Source organism: Rana temporaria, chromosome 2 (genome assembly GCF_905171775.1).
Source record: "Rana temporaria chromosome 2, aRanTem1.1, whole genome shotgun sequence".
Taxonomy (NCBI): domain Eukaryota; kingdom Metazoa; phylum Chordata; class Amphibia; order Anura; family Ranidae; genus Rana; species Rana temporaria.
Genome location: NC_053490.1, coordinates 16,185,631 through 16,205,648, shown reverse-complemented (window position 1 = coordinate 16,205,648; position 20,018 = coordinate 16,185,631). Strand labels below are relative to the sequence as shown.

Here is a 20,018-nt window from a genome sequence, read left to right as displayed (position 1 = left end):
GCTCCCGCACGCATATGCGGGAGTGACGTCACACGGCTCCGGCCAGTCACAGAGCCGGAGTTCGCGGCCCCCGAAAGGAAGAGGGGTGAAGATGGCCGCTCGCTACCAGCGAGGAAGACAGGGACATTGCGGGCTTCTCCTGCAGGTAGGTGTCACATAATGGGCTACTATGTGACGCATACTAGCCCATTATGCTTTACCTTTGCAGGGAAACAAAGAGGAAGTAAAACCCATCAGTGTCTACTTCCGTGTTTTTCAGCTAGCTCCTCCCCCATTTCAATTACCACTCCCAAGGTACAGGTATTTGCAAGCTAGCTCCACCCCCCTTACCCAGAGCCACTTCAACTATCTCCGCCCCCATATACATTACACCTGAGCGCTGTGCTCCTCCCCCATATAAATAGAAACATCACAACCAGATCCGCCCCTAAACTACCGCGAGTTCTGCCCCTCCCTAAAGCTATTCATCAGATAGCTCCGCCCCCTAATCTGACGGAACACCGTCCGCTCCCACAACCATGCCCTGTCTGCCCTTTACCAACATGTCAGCGGGGAGGGGCGGAGCCGCGGGCCGGAAACGAGTCACGCGGGCCGGAAGTGCGGCAGTACAGGGCGGGGTCGGCAGATAACGGGACCGGAGGAGGGCGGAAGTACGAGGTGAGGGGGGAGCGGAGATGTCTGTACCGGGGAATACCGGAGAGGGAAGAGAGACGTCTTTGTGGCGGGGGGGGGGGGGGGGGGAGGGGTGATATTGTAGCCGAACACCGACTACCGAGAGGGCCACATAGACGGAACTGGTCCTCACATATCACCATGACAACCGACCGATGACCGTCCCTCGTCCGGGGCCTAAACCGACCACCTACCTACCTACCTACCTATGTGTATATATAATGTACTCTGATTATACAATTCTACTGATCCGCTCATCACTTCACATAGAAATGTACAATGATTGTATAATCCGATCGTATGACCGATCTTCTCTGTGTTCTAGGGAACCTCGGCATGGAGAATGAGCGCCGTCTTCTGTAATCTCCGGGTGAGTGTCCGCACATCATCCCAATATCCCACCCTATCCCAACCCTACATAACATCCCACCCTATCCCAACCCTACATAACATCCCACCCTATCCCAACATCACATCCCATCCCTATCCCAACATCACATCCCATCCCTATCCCAACATCTCATCATCCCATCCCTATCCCAACATCCCACCCTATCCCAACATAACATCATCCCATCCCTACACCCCATCCCAACACCCTATCATCACATCCCTATCATCACATCCCAACATAACATCATCCCAACATAACATCATCCCAACATCTCATCCCAACATCCCTACACCCTATCCCAACATCTCATCCCAACATCTCATCCTATCCCAACGTCTCATCATCCCATCCCAACACCCTATCCCAACATAACATCACATCATCCCACCCTATCCCAACATCTCATCCCAACATCCCACCCTATCCCAACATAACATCCCACCCTATCCCAACATAACATCCCACCCTATCCCAACATCTCATCCCACCCTATCCCAACATCTCATCCCACCCTATCCCAACATCTCATCCCACCCTATCCCAACATCTCATCCCACCCTATCCCAACATCTCATCCCACCCTATCCCAACATCTCATCCCACCCTATCCCAACATCACATCCCACCCTATCCCAACATCTCATCCCACCCTATCCCAACATCTCATCCCACCCTATCCCAACATAACATCCCACCCTATCCCAACATAACATCCCACCCTATCCCAACATAACATCCCACCCTATCCCAACATAACATCCCACCCTATCCCAACATAACATCCCACCCTATCCCAACATAACATCCCACCCTATCCCAACATAACATCCCACCCTATCCCAACATAACATCCCACCCTATCCCAACATAACATCCCACCCTATCCCAACATAACATCCCACCCTATCCCAACATAACATCCCACCCTATCCCAACATAACATCCCACCCTATCCCAACATAACATCCCACCCTATCCCAACATAACATCCCACCCTATCCCAACATAACATCCCACCCTATCCCAACATAACATCCCACCCTATCCCAACATAACATCCCACCCTATCCCAACATAACATCCCACCCTATCCCAACATAACATCCCACCCTATCCCAACATAACATCCCACCCTATCCCAACATACATCCCACCCTATCCCAACATAACATCCCACCCTATCCCAACATAACATCCCACCCTATCCCAACATAACATCCCACCCTATCCCAACATAACATCCCACCCTATCCCAACATAACATCCCACCCTATCCCAACATAACATCCCACCCTATCCCAACATAACATCCCACCCTATCCCAACATAACATCCCACCCTATCCCAACATAACATCCCACCCTATCCCAACATAACATCCCACCCTATCCCAACATAACATCCCACCCTATCCCAACATAACATCCCACCCTATCCCAACATAACATCCCACCCTATCCCAACATAACATCCCACCCTATCCCAACATAACATCCCACCCTATCCCAACATAACATCCCACCCTATCCCAACATAACATCCCACCCTATCCCAACATAACATCCCACCCTATCCCAACATAACATCCCACCCTATCCAACATAACATCCCACCCTATCCCAACATAACATCCCACCCTATCCCAACATAACATCCCACCCTATCCCAACATAACATCCCACCCTATCCCAACATAACATCCCACCCTATCCCAACATAACATCCCACCCTATCCCAACATAACATCCCACCCTATCCCAACATAACATCCCACCCTATCCCAACATAACATCCCACCCTATCCCAACATAACATCCCACCCTATCCCAACATAACATCCCACCCTATCCCAACATAACATCCCACCCTATCCCAACATAACATCCCACCCTATCCCAACATAACATCCCACCCTATCCCAACATAACATCCCTACACCCTATCCCAACATAACATCCCACCCTATCCCAACATAACATCCCACCCTATCCCAACATAACATCCCACCCTATCCCAACATAACATCCCACCCTATCCCAACATAACATCCCACCCTATCCCAACATAACATCCCACCCTATCCCAACATAACATCCCACCCTATCCCAACATAACATCCCACCCTATCCCAACATAACATCCCACCCTATCCCAACATAACATCCCACCCTATCCCAACATAACATCCCACCCTATCCCAACATAACATCCCACCCTATCCCAACATAACATCCCACCCTATCCCAACATAACATCCCACCCTATCCCAACATAACATCCCACCCTATCCCAACATAACATCCCACCCTATCCAACATAACATCCCACCCTATCCCAACATAACATCCCACCCTATCCCAACATAACATCCCACCCTATCCCAACATAACATCCCACCCTATCCCAACATAACATCCCACCCTATCCCAACATAACATCCCACCCTATCCCAACATAACATCCCACCCTATCCCAACATAACATCCCACCCTATCCCAACATAACATCCCACCCTATCCCAACATAACATCCCACCCTATCCCAACATAACATCCCACCCTATCCCAACATAACATCCCACCCTATCCCAACATAACATCCCACCCTATCCCAACATAACATCCCACCCTATCCCAACATAACATCCCACCCTATCCCAACATAACATCCCACCCTATCCCAACATAACATCCCACCCTATCCCAACATAACATCCCACCCTATCCCAACATAACATCCCACCCTATCCCAACATAACATCCCACCCTATCCCAACATAACATCCCACCCTATCCCAACATAACATCCCACCCTATCCCAACATAACATCCCACCCTATCCCAACATAACATCCCACCCTATCCCAACATAACATCCCACCCTATCCCAACATAACATCCCTATCCCAACATAACATCCCACCCTATCCCAACATAACATCCCACCCTATCCCAACATAACATCCCACCCTATCCCAACATCTCATCCCACCCTATCCCAACACATCATCCCATCCCAACATCCCATCATCTCACCCTATCCCAACATAACACCCCTATCCCAACCCTACATAACACCCCATCCCTACACCCTATCCCAACATAACATCCCACCCTATCCCAACATCTCATCCCAACATCCCACCCTACCCCAACATAACATCATCCCAACATCCCACCCTATCCCAACATCTCACCATCCCATCCCTACACCCTATCCCAACATCTCACCCTATCCCAACACATCATCCCAACATCCCTACACCCCATCCCAACACATCATCCCAACATCCCTACACCCCATCCCAACATAACACCCTATCCCAACATCACATCCCAACACATCATCCCTACACCCTATCCCAACATAACACCCCCATCCCAACATCCCTACACCCTATCCCAACATATCATCATCCCATCCCTACACCCTATCCCAACATCTCATCATCCCAACACATCATCATCCCATCCCAACATCTCATCATCCCATCCCTATCCCAACATCCCTTCACCCTATCCCAACACCACATCCCTACACCCTATCCCAACATCACATCCCAACACATCACCCCATCCCAACATAACATCCCTACACCCTATCCCAACATAACATCCCTATCCCAACATAACATCCCTATCCCAACATAACCTCCCTACACCCTATCCCAACATCACATCCCAACACATCACCCCATCCCAACATAACATCCCTACACCCTATCCCAACATAACATCCCTATCCCAACATAACATCCCTATCCCAACATAACCTCCCTACACCCTATCCCAACATCACATCCCTACACCCTATCCCAACATTACATCCCTACACCCTATCCCAACATAACATCCCTACACCCTATCCCAACATCACATCCCTACACCCTATCCCAACATCACATCCCTACACCCTATCCCAACATCACATCCCTACACCCTATCCCAACATCACATCCCTACACCCTATCCCAACATAACATCCCTACACCCTATCCCAACATCACATCCCTACACCCTATCCCAACATCACATCCCAACACATCACCCCATCCCAACATAACATCCCTACACCCTATCCCAACATAACATCCCTATCCCAACATAACATCCCTATCCCAACATAACCTCCCTACACCCTATCCCAACATCACATCCCTACACCCTATCCCAACATTACATCCCTACACCCTATCCCAACATAACATCCCTACACCCTATCCCAACATCACATCCCAACACATCACCCCATCCCAACATAACATCCCTACACCCTATCCCAACATAACATCCCTACACCCTATCCCAACATAACATCCCTACACCCTATCCCAACATAACATCCTTACACCCTATCCCAACATCACATCCCTACACCCTATCCCAACATTACATCCCTACACCCTATCCCAACATAACATCCCTATCCCAACATCACATCCCTACACCCTATCCCAACATCACATCCCTACACCCTATCCCAACATCACATCCCTACACCCTATCCCAACATCACATCCCTACACCCTATCCCAACATAACATCCCTACACCCTATCCCAACATCACATCCCTACACCCTATCCCAACATCACATCCCAACACATCACCCCATCCCAACATAACATCCCTACACCCTATCCCAACATAACATCCCTATCCCAACATAACATCCCTATCCCAACATAACCTCCCTACACCCTATCCCAACATCACATCCCTACACCCTATCCCAACATTACATCCCTACACCCTATCCCAACATAACATCCCTACACCCTATCCCAACATCACATCCCAACACATCACCCCATCCCAACATAACATCCCTACACCCTATCCCAACATAACATCCCTACACCCTATCCCAACATAACATCCCTACACCCTATCCCAACATAACATCCCTACACCCTATCCCAACATAACATCCTTACACCCTATCCCAACATCACATCCCTACACCCTATCCCAACATTACATCCCTACACCCTATCCCAACATAACATCCCTACACCCTATCCCAACATCACATCCCTACACCCTATCCCAACATCACATCCCTACACCCTATCCCAACATCACATCCCTACACCCTATCCCAACATCACATCCCTACACCCTATCCCAACATAACATCCCTACACCCTATCCCAACATCACATCCCTACACCCTATCCCAACATCACATCCCAACACATCACCCCATCCCAACATAACATCCCTACACCCTATCCCAACATAACATCCCTATCCCAACATAACATCCCTATCCCAACATAACCTCCCTACACCCTATCCCAACATCACATCCCTACACCCTATCCCAACATTACATCCCTACACCCTATCCCAACATAACATCCCTACACCCTATCCCAACATCACATCCCAACACATCACCCCATCCCAACATAACATCCCTACACCCTATCCCAACATAACATCCCTACACCCTATCCCAACATAACATCCCTACACCCTATCCCAACATAACATCCTTACACCCTATCCCAACATCACATCCCTACACCCTATCCCAACATTACATCCCTACACCCTATCCCAACATAACATCCCTACACCCTATCCCAACATCACATCCCTACACCCTATCCCAACATCACATCCCTACACCCTATCCCAACATCACATCCCTACACCCTATCCCAACATCACATCCCTACACCCTATCCCAACATAACATCCCTACACCCTATCCCAACATCACATCCCTACACCCTATCCCAACATCACATCCCAACACATCACCCCATCCCAACATAACATCCCTACACCCTATCCCAACATAACATCCCTATCCCAACATAACATCCCTATCCCAACATAACCTCCCTACACCCTATCCCAACATCACATCCCTACACCCTATCCCAACATTACATCCCTACACCCTATCCCAACATTACATCCCTACACCCTATCCCAACATAACATCCCTACACCCTATCCCAACATCACATCCCAACACATCACCCCATCCCAACATAACATCCCTACACCCTATCCCAACATAACATCCCTACACCCTATCCCAACATAACATCCCTACACCCTATCCCAACATAACATCCTTACACCCTATCCCAACATCACATCCCTACACCCTATCCCAACATTACATCCCTACACCCTATCCCAACATAACATCCCTACACCCTATCCCAACATCACATCCCTACACCCTATCCCAACATCACATCCCTACACCCTATCCCAACATCACATCCCTACACCCTATCCCAACATCACATCCCTACACCCTATCCCAACATCACATCCCTACACCCTATCCCAACATCACATCCCTACACCCTATCCCAACATCACATCCCTACACCCTATCCCAACATCACATCCCTACACCCTATCCCAACATCACATCCCTACACCCTATCCCAACATAACATCCCTACACCCTATCCCAACATCACATCCCTACACCCTATCCCAACATCACATCCCATCACATCATCCCATTCCTACACCCTATCCCAACATAACATCCCAACATCTCCTCATCCCATCCCAACACCCTATCCCAACATCCCATTCCTACATCATATCACATCTATTCCTACATCATATCACATCCCATCCCTACATAACATCCCAACACATCATACCAACCCCAACATCTCATCATCCCATTCCTACATCATAACAGCCCATCACCCCATCTCAACATCACATTCCAACATCCCATCCCTACATCATATCATCCCAACATCACATCCCTACATCACATCATCCCATCCCAACATCACATCCCAACCCTACACCCTATCCCAACACATCATCCCAACATCACATTCCAGCACTACACCACATCCCTACATAACATCCCAGCATCATTGCATCCCTTCATCCCATCCCTACATTCCATCATAACATCCCACCCCTACATCTCACTCCATCATCCCATCACCCTATCCCAATATAACATCCCATCCCTTCATGACATCCGAACATCCCATCCCTTCATGACATCCCATCATCGCATCCCAACATCCCATCATCGCATCCCAACATCCCATCATCAGATCCCTACATTACATCCCTACATCACATCCCAACACCCCATCCCAACATAACATCCCTTCATGACATCCCTACATCACATCGCCGCATCCCTACATCTCATCATCACATCATTGCATCCCAACACCAATCGATCTCCTGTGCTGTGTAGTGTACCTCTACATGACTATACACACTCTCTGCTTTGACGCTAATTGTCAGATAATGCACTTCTTCTCACTGCCCTCCACAGACTGGGGAATCCAAAACAGGAAAATAAGGTGTGTGGACCTAGCGCATTATCCTCAATAAATGAATATTTAATATAAAAGGTAAGTATCATACTCGCAAACTTTGAATTTGTGAAAGCCTGTCATAAAATTCCTCCACGTGGGTCTATTAGGACTGTCCACATGACCTGGGGATACCTCCGTGGAGGAATTTTATGATATGCTTTTTTTGTGAGTATGATGCTTACCTGTATTAAGTAAATATTCATTTATTAAGGATAATGCGCTAGGTCCACGCTCCTTCTGTTTCTTTTCACATCACATCACATCCTATCACATTACATCTAATCCTATCCCATGATCCCATCACATTACATCCCATCCCATTCTATTCCATGATCCCATCACATCCCATCCTATCCCATGATCCCATCCTATTCCATGATCCCATCACATCCTATCTCATCCCTACATCACATCCTATTCCATCGACACATCCCATCACCTTGTGCCAACACCACGCGCCGTCGCCTCCACTGTGCAATATATCCCATACTGGTTATTGTATACAGATACTGTATTCCTATACGTCCTCCATGGACCCTTGGTTACGTATTTGTGTACATCTTTTGGGGTCTTTTAATCCCATACATCCCCCTTGGAGTCCAGGGTCTTGTATTCCCGTACATTCTCCATGGAGTCCGGGGGTCTTGTATTCCCGTACATTCTCCATGGAGTCCAGGGTCTTGTATTCCCGTACATTCTCCATGGAGTCCAGGGGTCTTGTATTCCTGTACATTCTCCGTGGAGTCCGGGGGTCTTGTATTCCCGTACATTCTCCATGGAGTCCGGGGTCTTGTATTCCTGTACATTCTCCGTGGAGTCCGGGGGTCTTGTATTCCTGTACATTCTCCATGGAGTCCGGGGGTCTTGTATTCCCGTACATTCTCCATGGAGTCCAGGGTCTTGGATTCCCGTACATTCTCCATGGAGTCCGGGGGTCTTGTATTCCTGTACATTCTCCATGGAGTCCGGGGGTCTTGTATTCCCGTACATTCTCCATGGAGTCCAGGGTCTTGGATTCCCGTACATTCTCCATGGAGTCCGGGGGTCTTGTATTCCCGTACATTCTCCATGGAGTCCGGGGGTCTTGTATTCCTGTACATTCTCCATGGAGTCCGGGGGTCTTGTATTCCCGTACATTCTCCATGGAGTCCGGGGGTCTTGTATTCCCGTACATTCTCCATGGAGTCCGGGGTCTTGTATTCCCGTACGTTCTCCATGGAGTCCGGGGTCTTGTATTCCCGTACAATCTCACACAGGTGACTTCAAAATGTTATCTGGATGAAGAACCCCACCGTTCTCTGATGCTCTTTGATGACAGAACTCGGCAGCGCTCTGTTTATAACCAGTGTGTGTTTGGATGTCACCAGCGTTCTTCCAACCTGATCTTCTGCCATTTTAATTGGCTGGGCTGAGGTGACATCACTCCCACATGGGTGCAAGAGTTCAACTTTTGGTAAAAGAAGTAAAAACTAATCTATGAGCTGCTTTATTTCCTCTGTCCTACAGTAGAGTCTTCACCACAGCATGGCACGAGTTGGGAGGTGGAATGCTGGGGTGACCCTGGGTACCGCTTTCCCTGGATCAGCACCATGCACTTTTTTTGTGCAGTCCAGCTGGCCGCCAGAAATGGCAATGAATGACGCTGTGTATTCCAAGTGCTTGGCGTTATTGTTTGTTATGGTTGCTGCACCTTGGAAAGCACAATGCAAATACTGAACACGTCGCTGCGGGCCGGATGTGGGCCACGGGCTGAAGTTTGGAGACCCCCTGATCTTGATGTTGCCCAGTTCTGCTGTCATCAGTGTGCTTTCGTAATCGGCAGACCATTGAGGGCGTTGTTCAGATCAGAGTCCTTTCCTGATTGCACTTGTGTGTTCCAGGCCTGCAATGGCCAAATCTCAATGGAGGATGTACGGGAATGAAGGATTCCAGGTATGGCTAGATTATACATGGGTACATTGTCCCTGCTTGGGCATCTTAACCACTTAAGCCCCGGACCATTTTGTTGCTAAATGCCCAGGCCAGGTTTTGCGATTCGGCACTGCGCCGCTTTAACAGACAATTGCACGGTCGTGCGACGTGGCTCCCAAACAAAATTGCCGTCCTTTTTCCCCCCCACAAATAGAGCTTTCTTTTGGTGGTATTTGATCACCTCAGCGGTTTTTATTTTTTGCGCTATAAACAAAAATAGAGCGACAATTTTGGAAAAAATTCAATATTTTTTACTTTTTGCTATAATAAATATCCCCCAAAAACATATATAACATTTAGGCCGATACGTATTCTTCTACCTATTTTTGGTAAAAAAAAAATCGCAATAAGCGTTTTTATCGGTTGGTTTGCGCAAAATTTATAGCGTTTACAAAATAGGGGATAGTTTTATTGCATTTTTATAAAAAAAATTTACTACTAATGGCGGCGATCAGCGATTTTTTTTTTTTTTTTTTTTTTTTTTCGTGACTGCGACATTATGGCGGACACTTCGGACAATTTTGACACATTTTTGGGATCATTGTCATTTTCACAGCAAAAAATGCATTTAAATTGCATTGTTTACTGTGAAAATGACAGTTGCAGTTTGGGAGTTAACCACAGGGGGCGCTGTAACATTTAGGGTTCACCTAGTGTGTGTTTACAACTGTAGGGGGGTGTGGCTGTAGGACTGACGTCATCGATCGAGTCTCCCTATGAAAGGGATCACTCGATCGATACACCGCCACAGTGAAGCACGGGGAAGCCGTGTTTACATACGGCTCTCCCCGTTCTTCAGCTCTGGGGAGCGATCGCGATGGGGCGGCTATAAACGAATAGCCGCGCCGTCGTCCAGGATCACTCCCCGCGGGTTACCGACCGCCGCATGTACCGGAGGGTCCCGATCGGACCCGCGGAAAGGCGGGGACGTACATGTACGCCCATATGCCTGTAAGTGCCATTCTGTGGACGTACATGCGGCGGTCGTTAACCAGTTAACTATGTATATATACCATACCTGGCCGATGACCCTGCAAGCTGAAAATTGCTGTATACACATCGCTATTCCAGTGATCTCCACTTGCTCCTGGGTCAGCACCACTGTAGAGAGCAGCTACGTATACCAAAAATATTAAAACGTATTTCTTTCTCTGCAGCCGAAGGACACCTATTCTATTGGTTTGTGTTCCCTATCATACAATATGCCTAATAGAATTTCAAAGAAAATATTTGTTACCCTTCTAGTTGTCTTTAAAGCAGATTTATACATTGGACTCTGTAGGTAGCTTGTGTGTGCAATTTGGTTATGCAGAAATTTTTCTTAAAAGCATTAACATACAACGTGCCACCCCCAGCATGGGGATCTTTAATCTTTTGTTAGGAGAGATAGGGGTTCATTTACTAAAACTGGAAAGTGCAAAATCAGGTGCAGCTGTGCATAGTAGCCAATCGGATTCTAACTTCAGCTCGTTCAGTTGACTACTTGCCGCCCAAAGAGGTCCATGCATGTCTTTGAGTTGCAGGTAAATAAATTGTAAAGGCGTTTAAAGTGTCGCCTATGGGGAGTTTTATGTACTTTAGTTTGGCGCTGTTCCACGGGTGTACGCACTTATAAAGCATGACATGTTTGGTATCTTTTTTTTTTTTTGGTACATCTCATATTTTACCAAACAAATTGGCTATTATATTTGTGTGCAATAAAATAAATTAAAGTGTATTTTTTCCAAAAACTATTTTGTGTTTGAAAAACCCGCTGTGCAACTACCAACACCCATCATTTTATTCTATAGGGCATCTGATTTTTTTTTTTTTTTTCGTGTGTGTGTGTTATATATATTCAGGGCTCGACAAATCCCGGTCGCCATGGCGACTAGAAATGGTGTCCTGGCGACTTGGCTTGTGAGCTGGCGCCATCTGGTGGTGGCCGTTGGTATTACAAGTTAAACAGCAATTCTAATGTCATTTTTCACTATTTTTCACTGCCATCTTCTTCCCTCTAATTAGAACCCCCAAACATTATATATATATATTTTTTATCCTAACACCCTAGAGAATAAAATGGCGATCGTTGCGATACTTTCTGTCACGCCGTATTTGCGCAGCGGTCTTACAAGCGCACTTTTTTGGGAAAAAATTACACTTTTTTTAAATTAAAAAATAAGACAACAGTAAAGTTATCCCCATTTTTTTTTTTTTTATATATTATGAAAGATAATGTTACGCCAAGTAAATTCATACCCAACATGTCACGCTTCAAAATTGCGTCCGCTCGTGGAATGCCGACAAACTTTTACCCTTTAAAATCTTCATAGGCGACCTTTAAAAAAATCTACAGGTTGCATGTTTTGCGTTACAGAGGAGGTCTAGGGCTAGAATTATTGCTCTCGCTCTACCAATCGCGGTGATACCTCACATGTGTGGTTTGAACACCGTTTACATATGCGGGCACTGCTGGGAGCTCACGTGACCGGCCGGAGATCTTCTCCTCTTCAACGTCAGCGGTCCCTTCCTCTGCAGTGCTCAGAGTGGAGAAGAGCTACGGCGGGTCACTGTGCTGGCTATCATGCTTTAAAGGATCAGGATATATATTTTTTCTTTTTGGGGTTACAACCACTCTAAGATCGTCATGATGACATGACTGTATTTGAATAAATGTAGATTATTGTACATACCGTAAAGAAATAAGACATCCCCTGAAAATAAGCCCTAGTGTGATTTTTGTAGCCAAAATTAATATAAGACCTGGTCTTATTTTCGGGAAAACACTATATATATATATATATATATATATATATATATATATATATATATATATATCTTTTTTTGCAATCGGGTAAAATAAGTATTGAACACTTCACCATTTTTCTAGAAATATATTTACCCAACGGTGCTATTGACATGAAATTTTCACTACATATCAGTAGCAATCCATACATACAAAGGCACCAAAACAAATACACTCAGAAATTAAAGTGCTGGAAATGTAACTCTCCCATTGGTTTTGCTCCCAACCAAACTTGTCAAACCATCCAATGGCTGGTGTCATAACTGATCACATGTTCAGCATCATGGCAGTTGTAGATTAAACGGAGGCAAAGATGGCAGCTTCCTTGGCTTAAAAGGATAGAGGGGTTTACTTGCACTTTAAAGCAAGGCCATACACGGTCGAATTTCGAACAAATTTTCTTTTCGAAATCAGAAAGTTTGTTTGTTTTTTGTGATCCGATGATTCCACCATTGATTTTCGAAATTCGGCCGACCAAACCTTCATGTTGCCGGGAATCCTTCTTTTCTCTCCGGGAATCCTTCTTTTCTCTCCGGGAATCCTTCTTTTCTCTCCGGGAATCCTTCTTTTCTCTCCGGGAATCCTTCTTTTCTCTCCGGGAATCCTTCTTTTCTCTCCGGGAATCCTTCTTTTCTCTCCGGGAATCCTTCTTTTCTCTCCGGGAATCCTTCTTTTCTCTCCGGGAATCCTTCTTTTCTCTCTGGGAATCTTCTTTTCTCTTTTCTCTCTGGGAATCTTCTTTTCTCTTTTCTCTCTGGGAATCTTCTTTTCTCTTTTCTCTCTGGGAATCTTCTTTTCTCTTTTCTCTCTGGGAATCTTCTTTTCTCTTTTCTCTCTGGGAATCTTCTTTTCTCTTTTCTCTCCGGGAATCCTTCTTTTCTCTCCGGGAATCCTTCTTTTCTCTCCGGAAATCTTCTTTTCTCTCCGGAAATCTTCTTTTCTCTTTTCTCTCCGGAAATCTTCTTTTCTCTTTTCTCTCCGGAAATCTTCTTTTCTCTTTTCTCTCTGGGAATCTTCTTTTCTCTTTTCTCTCTGGGAATCTTCTTTTCTCTTTTCTCTCTGGGAATCTTCTTTTCTCTTTTCTCTCTGGGAATCTTCTTTTCTCTTTTCTCTCTGGGAATCTTCTTTTCTCTTTTCTCTCTGGGAATCTTCTTTTCTCTTTTCTCTCTGGGAATCTTCTTTTCTCTTTTCTCTCTGGGAATCTTCTTTTCTCTTTTCTCTCTGGGAATCTTCTTTTCTCTTTTCTCTCTGGGAATCTTCTTTTCTCTTTTCTCTCTGGGAATCTTCTTTCTCTTTTCTCTCTGGGAATCTTCTTTTCTCTTTTCTCTCTGGGAATCTTCTTTTCTCTTTTCTCTCTGGGAATCTTCTTTTCTCTTTTCTCTCTGGGAATCTTCTTTTCTCTTTTCTCTCTGGGAATCTTCTTTTCTCTTTTCTCTCTGGGAATCTTCTTTTCTCTTTTCTCTCTGGGAATCTTCTTTTCTCTTTTCTCTCTGGGAATCTTCTTTTCTCTTTTCTCTCTGGGAATCTTCTTTTCTCTTTTCTCTCTGGGAATCTTCTTTTCTCTTTTCTCTCTGGGAATCTTCTTTTCTCTTTTCTCTCCGGGAATCCTTCTTTTCTCTCCGGGAATCCTTCTTTTCTCTCCGGAAATCTTCTTTTCTCTCCGGAAATCTTCTTTTCTCTTTTCTCTCCGGAAATCTTCTTTTCTCTTTTCTCTCCGGAAATCTTCTTTTCTCTTTTCTCTCTGGGAATCTTCTTTTCTCTTTTCTCTCTGGGAATCTTCTTTTCTCTTTTCTCTCTGGGAATCTTCTTTTCTCTTTTCTCTCTGGGAATCTTCTTTTCTCTTTTCTCTCTGGGAATCTTCTTTTCTCTTTTCTCTCTGGGAATCTTCTTTTCTCTTTTCTCTCTGGGAATCTTCTTTTCTCTTTTCTCTCTGGGAATCTTCTTTTCTCTTTTCTCTCTGGGAATCTTCTTTTCTCTTTTCTCTCTGGGAATCTTCTTTTCTCTTTTCTCTCTGGGAATCTTCTTTTCTCTTTTCTCTCTGGGAATCTTCTTTTCTCTTTTCTCTCTGGGAATCTTCTTTTCTCTTTTCTCTCTGGGAATCTTCTTTTCTCTTTTCTCTCTGGGAATCTTCTTTTCTCTTTTCTCTCTGGGAATCTTCTTTTCTCTTTTCTCTCCGGGAATCCTTCTTTTCTCTCCGGGAATCCTTCTTTTCTCTCCGGGAATCCTTCTTTTCTCTCCGGGAATCCTTCTTTTCTCTCCGGGAATCCTTCTTTTCTCTCCGGGAATCCTTCTTTTCTCTCCGGGAATCCTTCTTTTCTCTCCGGGAATCCTTCTTTTCTCTCCGGGAATCCTTCTTTTCTCTTTTCTCTCTGGGAATCTTCTTTTCTCTTTTCTCTCTGGGAATCTTCTTTTCTCTTTTCTCTCTGGGAATCTTCTTTTCTCTTTTCTCTCTGGGAATCTTCTTTTCTCTTTTCTCTCTGGGAATCTTCTTTTCTCTTTTCTCTCTGGGAATCTTCTTTTCTCTCCGGGAATCCTTCTTTTCTCTCCGGGAATCCTTCTTTTCTCTCCGGAAATCTTCTTTTCTCTCCGGAAATCTTCTTTTCTCTTTTCTCTCCGGAAATCTTCTTTTCTCTTTTCTCTCTGGGAATCTTCTTTTCTCTTTTCTCTCTGGGAATCTTCTTTTCTCTTTTCTCTCTGGGAATCTTCTTTTCTCTTTTCTCTCTGGGAATCTTCTTTTCTCTTTTCTCTCTGGGAATCTTCTTTTCTCTTTTCTCTCTGGGAATCTTCTTTTCTCTTTTCTCTCTGGGAATCTTCTTTTCTCTTTTCTCTCTGGGAATCTTCTTTTCTCTTTTCTCTCCGGGAATCCTTCTTTTCTCTCCGGGAATCCTTCTTTTCTCTCCGGAAATCTTCTTTTCTCTCCGGAAATCTTCTTTTCTCTTTTCTCTCTGGGAATCTTCTTTTCTCTTTTCTCTCCGGGAATCCTTCTTTTCTCTCCGGGAATCCTTCTTTTCTCTCCGGAAATCTTCTTTTCTCTCCGGAAATCTTCTTTTCTCTTTTCTCTCTGGGAATCTTCTTTTCTCTTTTCTCTCCGGGAATCCTTCTTTTCTCTCCGGGAATCCTTCTTTTCTCTCCGGGAATCCTTCTTTTCTCTCCGGGAATCCTTCTTTTCTCTCCGGGAATCCTTCTTTTCTCTCCGGGAATCCTTCTTTTCTCTCCGGGAATCCTTCTTTTCTCTCCGGGAATCCTTCTTTTCTCTCTGGGAATATTCTTTTCTCGCACATGCGCATTTTTTTTTTCTATTACATTTCTCGCACGATTCTCCCATCATTGATCAGAAAATCTTTTTTTTTTTCAAAAAATTTCCAACATGTCGGATTCCTCAAATTTGATTACCGCACGAAAATCGGCTGTTGCTGCAGCCCACTAACGGTGCGAAATTCCTACGAAAATTCTTTGATACGATTTTCGAAAGAAAATTCTTTTGAAATTCGAACCGTGCCTTTAGTTATGTGTAGTAAAATGGAATGACACAGGGGGAAAAAAAGTATTGGGGGGGGGGGGGGGGGACTTGGAAAGCCAAGACACCAGCTGAAATCTATCAGTAAATAGAAAGCAATCCCGGCCCTTGTCAGTGCAAATTAACATCAGCTGGTTCAGTCTCAACTGATGGCCTATAAAAAGGTGTCTCATTACCAAGGTGTCACACAGGAAACACCTCATGATGGGTAAAAGGAAGGAGCTCTCTCAAGACCTTATTGTTGCAAAACATGCTGATGGCATTGGTTACAGAAGGATTTCTAAACTTTTGAATGTTCCAGTGAGCACTGTCAGAGCCATAATCTGGAAGTGGAACGAATATAATTTCACCATAAACCGGCCAGGACCCGGTGCTCCTCGCAAGATTTCTGACAGAGGAGTGAAAAGAATTATCAGAAGAGTTGTCCAAGAGCCAAGGACCACTTGTGGAGAGCTTCAGAAAGACCTGGAATTAGCAGCTACAATTGTTTCGAAGAAAATAGTAAGTAATGCACTCGCCTGCCATGGCCTGTATACACGCTCGCCACACAAGACTCCATTGCTAAAAAAAAAAAAGAAGCATGTTGAAGCTCCGTTAAAGTTTGATGCACAACATGTTGACAAATCTGTGAAATACGGGGAGAATATAGTCTGGTCAGATGGAACCAAAATTGAACTCTTTGACTCTTTGGATGTCATAATACACATCATGGTTGGAGGTCAAGTCACCCCAAAACACCCCCCATACCAATAGTGAGGTTTGGAGATAGGAACATCATGGTGGGGGGCAGGGCTGTTTTTCTTATTAAAAGACTGCTGCTATCTACCAGGATGATGAAGAAGAAACGAGGGAGGACATTTCAGCAAAACAACGATCCCAAACACCAAGCCAAGGAGATTCTCCATTGGTTTCAAAGAAAGAAGATAAAGCTGCTAGAATGGTCCAGCCAATCACCCGAGTTGAATCCAGGCCCATGGAAACCTTCAAGATTTGAAGACTGTGGACGAATGGGCTAAAATCACACCTGAGCAACGCATGTGACTAGTTTCTCCATACAGGAGGCGTCTTAAAGCCGTCATTACCAACAAAGGATTTTGTACCAAGTATTAAATACTTTTTCAGTTGGTGTGTTCAATACCTTTTCCTGTGTCCTTCCATTTTATTACGCAGAACTTTATTTGTTTTGGTGTCTTTGTATGTATGGATTGCATGGGGTGTTACCGACATGGTGAAAATTCCATGTAAATAGCACCTTTAGAAATCAATTTACCTAGAAAAATGGTGACATGTTCAATACTTAAAGCGGGGGTTCACCCTAAAAAAAATGTCTAACATTATATGGAGCCGACCTATGAGACCGACAGTATGCTGTTTTTTTTTTGCGTACATACCATTTTAGGGCTATTTTCACCCCCGGCTTCCCTGCGGGACTGGGCGTTCCTAATCGCAGGCTGTGATTGACGTGCTTCCGGCCAGCGCATACTGCGCGTCACGAGTTGCCGAAAGAAGCCGAACGTCTGTGCCCTCAAAATAACTCAACTCACAGCCATTAATGTCTAAACCGCTGACAAAGTAAGCACACCCCTAAGTGAAAATGTCCAAATTGGGCTCAAAGTGTCAATATTTTGTGTGGCCACCATTATTTTCCAGCACTGCCTTAACCCTCTTGGGCATGGAGTTCACCAGAGCTTCACAGGTTGCCACTGGAGTCCTCTTCCCCTCCACCATGATGACATCACAGAGCTGGTGGATGTTGGAGACCTTGCGCTCCTCCGCCTTCTGTTTGAGGATCCCCCACAGATGATCAATAGGGTTTAGGTCTGGAGACATGCTTGGCCAGTCCATCACCTTTACCATCAGCTTCTTTAGCAAAGTAGTGGTGGTCTTGGAGGTATGTTTGGGGTCCTTATGTTGGAATACTGCCCTGCGGGCCCAGTCTCTGAAGGGAGGGGATCATGCTCTGCTTCAGTATGTCACAGTACATGTTGGCATTCATGGTTCCCTCAATGAACTGTAGCCCCCCAGTGCCGGCAGCACTCATGCAGCCCCCAGACCATGACACTCCCACCACCATGCCTGACTGTAGGCAAGACACACTTGTCTTTGTTCTCCCCACCTAGTTGCCGCCGCACACGCCTGACACCATCTGACACCAAATACGTTTATCTTGGTCTCATCAGACCACAGGACATGGTCCCAGTAATCCATATCCTTAGTCTGCTTGTCTTCAGCAAACTGTTTGCAGGTTTTTTTCTGCTGATTTGATGCGTATGGCCTGAGCACTGACAGGATGACCTCACACACACACACACCCCTTCAAACTGCAGCAATGCTGGCAGCAATCATGTCCATTTCCCAAAGACAACCTCTGGATATGACGCTGAGCACGTGCACTCAACTTCTTTGGTGGACCATGGCGAGGCCTGTTCTGAGTGGAACCTGTCCTGTTATATCGCTGGATGGTCTTGGCCACCATTCTGCAGCTCAGTTTCAGGGTCTTGGCAATCTTCTTATAGCCTAGGCCAGTGATGGCGAACCTTGGCACCCCAGATGTTTTGGAACTACATTTCCCATGATGCTCGCTCACGCACTCTGCAGTGTAGGTGAGCATCATGGGAAATGTAGTTCCAAAACATCTGGGGTGCCAAGGTTCGCCATCACTGGCCTAGGCCATGTTTATGTAGAACAACAATTATTTTTTTTAAGATCCTCAGAGAGTTCTTTGCCATGCGGTACCATGTTGAACTTCCAGTGACCAGTATGAGAGAGTGAGAGCGATAACACCAAATTTAACACACCTGCTCCCCATTCACACCTGAGACCTTGTAACACTAACATGACACCGGGGAGGGGAAATGGCTAATTGGGCCCAATATGGACATTTTCACTTAGGGGTGTACTCACTTTTGTTACCAGTTATTTAGACATTAACGGCTGAGTTATTTTGAGGGGACAGACAATGTACACTGTTATATAAGTTGCACACTCACTACTACACTACAAAGTGTCATTTCTTCAGAGCTGTCACATGAATAGATATAATAAAATATTTACTAAAATTTGAGGGGTGTACTTACTTTTGTGAGATACTGTATGTTTGGGGGGGTTCTACGTTTTCAAGCAAAAAAAATTATAGATTTTTTACATGTAGGAAAGAAATGTCAAAATTAGTTTGGTAGGGAAGTGGTTAAGCTTTGACGAAAAAACAAACTCAAAGCTGATTGGTTTCTACGCAGAGCTGCACCAGAATTTGCACTTTCCAGTTTTGTAAATCAATTCTAGTGTCCAAATCCAGGTTTACAATCTGGCTGCAGATTTTCCTGTTCACCCCCCCCCCCCCCCCC

At 45.4% G+C, this 20,018-nt stretch overlaps 1 protein-coding gene across 3 annotated transcripts in view; it reads left to right on the top strand.

Annotated features, from left to right (window-relative positions):
- The first annotated feature begins 559 nt into the window (after positions 1–559).
- Positions 560–20,018, top strand: part of APBB1 (amyloid beta precursor protein binding family B member 1) — a 64,077-nt gene continuing 44,618 nt past the window's right edge. For 2 of the 3 annotated variants that reach the window (XM_040339876.1, XM_040339874.1), the window contains exons 1-2: positions 560–657; positions 998–1,042. The gene's annotated coding sequence lies outside the window, so the exon portion shown is untranslated. The remainder of the gene's footprint in view (positions 658–997; positions 1,043–20,018) is intronic. The other variant, XM_040339875.1, reaches the window with a different exon arrangement.